The 9,810-nt window shown below is 45.7% G+C and overlaps 1 pseudogene; it reads right to left on the reverse strand.

Annotated features, from left to right (window-relative positions):
* Positions 1-8,169: 8,169 nt before the first annotated feature.
* Positions 8,170-8,286, reverse strand: LOC126417449 (5S ribosomal RNA; annotated as a pseudogene).
* Between the last annotated feature and the right edge of the window lie 1,524 nt (positions 8,287-9,810).

Below are 9,810 nucleotides of genomic sequence, written 5' to 3' on the forward strand. Positions count from 1 at the left end.
CCACTATGACTACTCAGAAGCATTTTGTTTTATTAATGAAATTCTATCTTTAGAATTTCTGAGTCGAATATTCCAAAACTTTTCTCGCTAAATTATGGTCGCGGAATACCAGCAGTGACGCGTTGCATTCCTTCCGGTAGTTTCGAGCCAGTGAGAGAAATTTTCCTCAGCTTGAATGGAAACGTCACCTGCGCTCAGAGACTCCGGCTACTGTTGACCTGCAAAACGCGGAAGCTAGTAGCGTAGCCGTAAGTAGCGCATAATGAACGCAAATGAGAAAGAGAGGAGGCGGATCTCTATTTCAGCGTCGTGGGCGGAGGAGCAGAAACGCTTCCCGCTGTGACTGCAGTGGAAAATGCGGACGTAATTCCTTGCCGTCGAGCGTGACTGCCGCAGAGATGCCGGTTCCAAAATTAGGGGTTTTTTCATTGCAGAGGGCAGCCAGTTACCCTACAGCAGGCGGTATGAATGCAGGACCGGCGCGGAATGAAGAGTAAATAGCAAAGTGGAAAGTTGGATTTGTAGTAGTACCAAGGAAAATTACTCATAAATATCCGCTTTGCACAAATAAGCCGTACACCATCAAGTGCACATTTAACACATCCAAGCTCTTTTCTTGGAGTAGCTTTAAACATTACTTTCCTAGGGAATAGCGTAGAGCGACAATTCAGTCCCGACCATCGAAAAGGAACTATAGCTAGGTAAAAGGAGATTCAGTACTTAATTCAACACATTTTATTTCTGGGCCAAATTCGACTGAAAAACTGCTGAATTTGGTATGGCACATTGTGGAATATTTCCTCTTCAAACTCTGTAGTTTCAAGAAGTTCCAACAGGTGGTGGTTACACATAGCTTTCAAAATGGCTTCTGCAACCGAGGTACGTTGCAAGCAGAGCTCCCTTTGAGTTTCTTTTGGCGGAAAACCAGAGCATCGCAGATTGGTTGATTGATTGAGAGGAATTATGGAACCAAATGGAGAGGTCATCAGTCCCGCGATTCCGAAGTTAGTCAAAGAAGGAAAGGGCTCCGCTAAAAGTGGACGGATCCAGTCAGCGGTAGCAAATTATAAAATAATAAACATTAATCATATACAGTAAGAGGCATAAAAGGTGAAACCAAATCTAAAAACTGGAAGAAAGGGGCGGTTATGGGGTCACAGACCGAGAAGACTGTAAAATAAGTTCCAACTACAACCAGAGGATGACAAATTAAACGCCTTTCAGCCATAAATTTTCAATCTTATTTTATTGGCCAACCAGTTTCAGCGTTTTACTACGCCATATTCAGGCCCCTGACAGACGTGTAGGAATAATCTACCTCGCTACCCCTGCTCCAAGACTAAAGTAGAACCTTATAACTGGAAATAAAACCACTTTCACGGAGGAAACTGAGAACCAGTTAAAACCGTCCGTGAACCGTCTGCTAATATTAAATTTAAGGAATCTGGAAGACGATACCTAGCACGAAGTGCCGAAAGAAGGGGACATTCTACCAATATGTGGGATACCGTCAGTCTGACTCCACAATCACAATGTGAGGGTGGGTCGTCACGTAGGAGGAAACAGTGGGTGGGCCTGGTATGACCAACGCGTAGACGGCATAAAGCAGTGGACTCCTTCCGAGAGAAGATGAAGCGAGAGCGCCACACTACAGTAGACACCTTGATTGTGCGGAGTTTATTACTGTGAGGAGTAGCGCACCATGTTTGGGCAAAGGGAGATTTGACGTAAATCCGCGTATCCACAGCTGGAATCATGAAAGGAAATGGCTGGTAAGTATCTGCTTCTGTTGCCAAACGGTCAGCCAGTTCATTCCCTCGGATGCCCACATGACTTGGGACCCAGAAAAGACAACGGAACAGGTGGCACGGCCAAGGTGCAGAGAGAAGGTCATGGATAGCTGAGACGAAAGGGTGACAAGATTAGTATTGATCGATAGCCTGCAGGCTGAGAACATCACAGATATTAACAGGCGACCGTCCGGAGTGGTCGTGCTGTTCTAGGCGCTACAGTCTGGAACCGTGCGACCACTACGGTCGCAGGTTCGAATCCTGCCTCGGGCATGGATGTGTGTGGTGTCCTTAGGTTAGTTAGGTATAAGTAGTTCTACGTTTTAGGGGACTGATGACCTCAGAAGTTAAGTCCCATAGTGCTCAGAGCCATTTGAACCATTTATTAACAGGCTCTTGCAGAATGTCAAAGGGGACCTGGCAGTGAGCAAAACCACGGTGATTCTGTCACATCATCCCAACAAGGTCGGGCAAACCAATCCGATCTCCCGCATGGCGACTGGCCGTACACACCCTAAGGAAACTGAAGAAACGACTTAAGCGTGTTCGTCACCACAAAAATGCAAACGAACTAAATCTTCTCCATGACCACTCAAGGCTTCACACAAGTCTATCCACCCGAGAGCAGTTCACAAAACTTCAGTGCACTGTTTGTCATCATCCACCCTATAGTCCGATTCTCGCACCATCTGACTTCCATCTGTTTGGCCCATTGAAGGATGCTTCCTGCAGAAAGCAGTACGTATATGATGGGGTGGTTACTGATGCAGCAAGACATTGGCCCCTACTTCAAAAAAATGGTTCAAATGGCTCTGAGCACTATGGGACTTAACATCTATGGTCATCAGTCCCCTAGAACTTAGAACTACTTAAACCTAATTAACCTAAGGACATCACACAACACCCGGCCCCTACTTCGGTCAGTAGAGTGGTAACATGTAAGGTAGCGCAAGGCCGTCGCACTGAACTGAGATTATGTTGAAAAATAGGGTTTTGTATCCAAAAGAGAGCGGATTCATATGATGTATTGGAATCCTGAATAAAACCAGCCTACTGCCACAAAAAATGTGTTCTGTTACTTATTAATTGCCCTCGTATATCACAGTAATTTTTCCTGTCTTCTCTGCGTGATTAATAAATAATTATGCTGTAAAATGCCCAGCAAAATTGAAGATTCTTTTTTCGGTGAGAACGTTTCAACAAATTTATTGAAAGGCAATATTTTCACCTTCGACTTTATTTTAAACAATATTATTGCGGTTTTCAAGCATACATCCGTTAATAAACGTAAACAACGTCCGACATACATAAACACATCACGCAATAATGAACACACTTGAAGCAGTGGAACATGCCATCAGTTGCGCTGAAAGTTCACAAATATAGGCAAACCAACGTACTCAAGTTATTGAAAGACATATTTTCTTTTAATGCGACTCAGTCTTTTTTTTTTTTTTTTTTTTTTTTTGCATCCGACAGTTCTTGAAGAGACGATTGAGTACCATGATATGACGCTGACGAATTCTGTTAGCACTGCAAGTCCCCGTAAGAGTACCCTAAAACGAGCTAAAATGGAAAATCAAGGCTGACGGAGTCGGCTGTTGCGATGTGAACAACGCCACGAAGAACCCTCACACCAGACTCCGTCGATAAACCTAGCTGGAAAGTAGGCTTGCGTTACGAAGACTAAGCACACTTCCTCTTGGCTCTATTTTATGCGGCAAAGATACATAACCCGTTAGGGTAGCTATTAATAGAACCACATGCTAACTAGCAGTACATTAGAAAAAACTTAGGAATTCAAATCCAAATGTTTGAAATATTCCGCACTAATAATATTTACTTTATATAGAGGGTTCCCGTAATTTATCTTTACAACTTACGACTTTAATAACTTCAAAACTATACTAAATATTAACAAATAGTTTTCAACACGTTAAATGATAACTCACAAAGCTTGTCATGTCCAAGGAGAAGCAATTTTGATACAAAATTGAACTTGAAAACTTGAGAAAAAGTGGACGCCACAGAAAAAGTTCAGTGTGTGGCCTCCTTAATAAATACGACGTCCGATACCAAAGGGCAACGAAACATTCGAACAGGATATAGAAGACAACAGCCGTCTCGGCCAACTATTCAAGTCTGGCATACGTCATTTATGGAAACAGGTTGCGTTCTCCATAAAAAGGGGGCTGGTCACCCATCTGTTCCAGACGCCATTGTGGTCAAGATACGGCAGGCGTTAGTATAAGGAATCTGACAAAATCAGTGAGTACGGTGACCAGAGACTTGGAAATGACATTGTCTACAGTGCACAATGTCTTGCATAAGAGCTTACGGCTATACCCATACAAGGTGCAGCAGCTTCAGGTGTTAAAGCCTACGGAAAAACGTAAGCAGTTTGCAGTGGATATGCTGCACAGTACTGATGCAAACAATGACTATTTTGGAAAAGATTTGTTTCACGGATGAGGCAACGTTTCTAGTATGCAGCAAACTGAATCGTCATAACGTTCGTATATGCGGTTCACAGCATCCTCATGTTACGTGTGAAACGGAAAGAGACAGTGCCAAAGTCAATGTTTGGTGCACACTGATGCACGGCTACATAATTGATCCATTTTTTTCATCGAGTCTGCCATCTACGGTGGTAGTTACCTGGACATTTTACAAGAGTCTTGTGCGCCACTATTCGAACACCTGCACCCTGACGACATATTACAGCAGGATGGGGCACCACACCACTGGTCCGTAAGTGTCTGTCAGTTTTTAGCTGATAAGTTCCCAGATGGGGGGGGGGGGGGGGGGGGGGGAATTGGACGAGATCGTCCAATTCGATGGCCGCCACGATCTCCTGACCTCACGCATCAGACTTCTTCCTGTTGGCTTTTGTAAAGCAACTGCTGTACGTAACCAAGGGTAGAGACCCATAGGACTTGAAGTCACACATTCACAATGCTCTAAGCGTCCATACACTGATGTCTATGAATGAGGGAAGAAAATTTTACTAGTTAGCTTATCGCATGTATGAAAACCATTTGTTAATATTTTGTATTGTTTCAAAGGTATTAAAATCTTAAGCTGAAAAGATTATTTATGAACACACTGTATTATATTATGCGACAGCAATACCGTCTTATTTTTCTTTTGTCTTCATCTCATACCTACACCCCTCGTACCCTGTTGCCACCCCTTTACCACTACCCACCTCCTTCCAGGGCAGAATGTGCGCACCCGAATACTCTGTGTGCAGCTTTACCCATTTGAATGCTCGTGGATGTTTTCTACATGTTTGCGAAGCGCGTAACTGAGGCGAGACGTGAGTACCAGCCAAGTATTAGCGTCGTCGGATGCGGGAAACTGCCTAAAAATCACATACGGGCTGCTTAGCACACCTGCCCTCGTCGTTAATCCGCCAGGCGGATTCTATCCGAAGCAGGCGCGCCTGCCCAAATCCGGAAGCTGAGTGCTAACACGCGCAGGTCACGAACCGTAATGCTGTGTATTTCACTTTTTAATCTGTCGATGATCCTCCAAGTACCGAGGAAATATACTGTAAACGTGATCCCATGTGTATGTTCGTACTCATGTTTAAGTGAGCAGCTTATCTAAAGAAAGTAAATGTTCAAAAGGCTTAATTCAACGACGGATCCTGACATGAGACGCCCACACAGCAGCCATTACACTGCAGTACCTGCTTCCGGCAACCATGTCTTTCAATGTTCTCGCATTTGTCAGCTATTTTTCTGAAAAGCTTCTAGAGCAACATCAGCCACAGATACATCTCTGTACTCGTCTTCTGAAAAGCTTTCGAATGCTGTTAAAAATGTATATCGTTCGAGTTAAATAAACCATACTAACTTCAGTATCTCTGGATACAAGAATTAAGAGGATTAAATACAGGCGAAAATTGCGAGTCCTATTCGGAAAGTAAGGAACGATCGGTGTCGAAATGGAAATAACAGTGAAAATCTGATGAAGCTTTGCACAGATGTCTTATGCAGGGTCTCTAGTACGCCCACGTCGCAGTTCTGAGAGCTCAGAGAGCGAATAAAGATGCCCATAAAATAGTGTCTCCCGCAAAGAGTGGGTGCCTGCCGAGAGATTTCGCCTGATTTCAGGCAATTCCGCGTAACGTAAATGTCAAGCAGTCCCTTCTTCATGACACTTCTCTGCCGGGGCAATGAAGAAGCGTTTTCGACAGGAGTATTTGCTCACTCACCATACAGATGAACCGCTAGCTATGAAGACAACATTTTGTGACAGTCAACGAGCTGTAGTCCAGAGTAGAAACTGTTGGAAAGCACATGATGCTGCTTTCTATGACGAGGGTATTTGAATGTTAGAACAGCACTACGAAAAATGTCTTAAGTCGAAGCGCTGCAAGGTTAACTGTTGCATATAAAGCAGTTCTTATATCTACTGTGGTTTCCACTTCGTGAGCATGCGTTTCATAGCTTCCGATTAGCTCTCGCTGCGAACTATCATATGTCTAAAGCCTCGTTTCGGTGTCTGGAACTGGTCATGAAATAAATTGTGATACGCTGTTTATCGGCGCAAAAATCATAACATCAAGTATTCATATTAATTTGTAAGAATGTCCCACAAGGATTTATAAAACGCAAAGATGAAAAAAAAATGTATACAGCCAAATTCGAACCGTCCAACGACCTACCTTCGTTTCTAGAAAAGTGGTACCTTTTCTCACTATGCTAGGCTGTAGCTTCGTGGTAAGAGACTTTGAATTTAATGTAATAGTCTTTTATAGGCTTTAATCGCCGAAATGCTATAGATTTACATTTGACTGTAACAAATCCTAACAAGAAAGAAAGGTTTTTCACGAATTTTGAATGTGCCGTTGCCTTAGAACCGCTTATTCTCATAATACGCGAATTACAACGCGATAACAACGAACAACGAAAATTTCTTAACCACCAATGTGACGTTTCCCGTCGTTTTATTACAACAAATCGTACCAATTACGATGGGCTCTAGAGACATTCAATTTCCTGGTGCTTAGGATACAGCATATATTTATGGGGGGGGGGGGGGGATAGCTGTGCGATCTAGGGCACCTTGTTACGGTTCACCGTTCGCGCGGCTACCCCCGTCGGAGGTTCGAGTCCTCCCTTGGGCATGGGTGTGTGTGTTCTCTTTAGCGCAAAGTTAGTTTAAGTTAGATTAATTAGTGTGAAAGCCTAGGGACCGATGACCTCAGCAGTTTGGTCCCATAGTCCTTACCACAAATTTCCACAATTTATTCATGGGGTATGAGGCATAGCTTAAACTCTACTGAGCATGGGGTTCTACTGAACAAAACAAATACAATATGGCGTCTTGCTCTGCGGACCTCAAGCTTTCTGCTTGTGACATAGGGAGCGTTGTTGCTTCCTATTGGTTCTACTTTACGTGACACGTCGTCGAAATATCACAGAACTTATTTTGGGTTTCACGTAACGGAATGGCTGCTCAATGCGAAATAGTAGGAAGTGACGTCACAAAACACATAGAGCGCCACCTCAGCTTAAGCCAACTCGTCCGTGTGCGGCGGCTATAGCTACCCCGCTCGGTGCAACGGGAACGGGAAAGGAAGCGACCGTGGTACAGAAAATTCCGTCGGCCACACACTGTACCGTGCTTTGCTTGTTGTTGACGTGGATGAGGAGTAGGTTTATGATGGTCTATGGACCCTAGGAAAGAATTAAATAAAGAAAAAAGTTACGAGTAAAACTGTTTTGCAATTTTCTAACCAAAAGTTGCGATTTGAGAAGCTCCCTCCAGGGACAGGCAAGCCGCTGGTGGTGGAGACTGCTTCCTCTGGCCGCCGGCGCATAATTAGTGTTTACAGCCGGCGTGTCCGCCTAAAGTGGACTAAGTGAGAGTTAGAGGAGGCACAATTAAGGTGACGTCAGCGGGCACGGGGCCGCGGCCTTTGCCGCCCGCCGCTTCTCGTCTCGCTCATCACGTCCCCTCACGTCGCCGCAGTGAGACAGCTCGTGCCTCCGGCGACGCACAGAGACAGCGTAACGCTGCGCCCCTCTCAGCATCGACGTTAGGCTCGTAACCTTCGTGCACGCCACACCACGACTAGGCATCGGATCCTAGGCGCGGAAGTGTCACGTACTTCTTTTCCGATGGGCGCTGTGCTTATACACTGATCAGCCAGAACATTATGACTCACTCCGTCTGCAGGCCACCAGTGGCCCATCGGGACCATCCGACCACCGTGTCATCCTCTGTTGAGGATACGGATAGGAGGGGCGTGTGTTCAGCACACCGCTCTCCCGGTAGTTATGATGATTTTCTTTGACCGAAGCCGCTACTATTCGGTCGAGTAGCTCCTCAATTGGCACCACGAGACTGAGTGCGACCCGAAAAATGGCAACAGCGCATGGCGGCTGGATGGTCACCCATCCAAGTGCCGGCCACGCCCGACAGCGCTTAACTTCGGTGATCTCACGGGAACCGGTGTGTCCACTGCGGCAAGGCCGTTGCCAGAAGATTATGACATAATACCTAATAGCTGGTATGTCCACCTTTGGCACGGACAACAGCGGCGACGAGTCGTAGCATGGAAGCAAAGAGACTTAGGAAGATCGCTGAAGACAGTTGGCACCACGTCTGCACAAAGAAGTCACCTAATTCCCCCTAAATTCCGGGGAGGGGAGCGATGAACTTTGACGCTACGTTCAATCACATCCCAGATGTGTTCGATCGGGTTGAGATCTGGCGAATTGGGGGGGGGGGGGGCAGCAAATCAATTGGAACTCACTACTGAGTTACTCGAACGACTCCACTACACTCCTGGCCTTGTGACATGGCGCGTTATCTTACTGAAAAATGCCACTGCAGTCGGGAAACACGATCGTCATGAAGGGACGTGCATGGTTGCAACCAGTGTATGATACTCCTTGTCCGTCATGGAGCCTTGCAAGAGTTCCACTGGACCTATGAATGAATGGACCGTGTGAATGTTCGCCAGAGCATAATGGGACCTCCACCAGCTTGTCTCCGTTCCGCAGGACAGATGTCAAGGAGATGCTCCCCAGGAAGATGGCCGCTTCGCGCCCTCCAGTCGGCATCGGGATTCATCAGGCCATGCGCCATCGTCCAGTGCCGATGCCCACGTGCCTATTTTGGTTGCAGTTGTCTATATCGTGCTGTTACCATTTCCACATGCGTGGGTCGTCGGCTGCGGAGGCCAATCGTTAGGAGTGTTCGGTGCACTGTGTGTTGAGACACACTTGCACCCTGCCCACCATGATGTTAGTTCCGGCACAGTTCCCCGCCTGTCCTGTTTTACCAGTCCGCCCTGTGTACGAAGTTCGACATTTGTAATGAGAATTGGCTGCCCAATCCCACGACTTCTGGATGTGTTTGCACCTTGGTTTCATCACGTGTTAAAGACACGCACCGCAACACCCGTCGAACACCCGACCGGTCGTGCAGTTTCTGAAATGCTCGTGGAGAGCCTCCGAGCCATCACAATCTGCCCTTGGCCAAACTTAAATAGATCGAGCACCTTCCTCGTTCTATACAGGGTTAGCACGCTCACTGATACTACAAGAACCGTGCCTGTATCTGACTAGCAGTCATTCCCCGCCAGGCGACGCTGCCACCGCCTGGACGGGTTTATATCGATAGTAGGGTTTAGTGGTCATAATGTTCTGGCTGTCAGTGTGAACTGTTGGCGTTCTGAATGGGCTTTTTATCTCCCAACACATAACGCTACTATACTCTTCTTCACTATACGTCGAATTCTACCCAGGATGTCTCATATTTACCACGCCTAATAAGTTTTTGTCCAGAAGCCAAATAAAAAAGGTTTCAAGCAAATATTGTTAGAAAAAACTCAAACATTTTCGGCAATTAATCATATGCCACGAGAATATAAAATACTTGTACCACATAATTACGATTTACCGTGAAAAATGATCCTTGGAACATGAAATTAACTAAAGAACTATGACCTGCTAAAAAACGTATCACGGCGCACATTCACGTGAACATGGCTTTATTA

Source organism: Schistocerca serialis, chromosome 8, assembly GCF_023864345.2.
Source record: "Schistocerca serialis cubense isolate TAMUIC-IGC-003099 chromosome 8, iqSchSeri2.2, whole genome shotgun sequence".
NCBI classification, from domain to species: Eukaryota; Metazoa; Arthropoda; class Insecta; order Orthoptera; family Acrididae; genus Schistocerca; species Schistocerca serialis.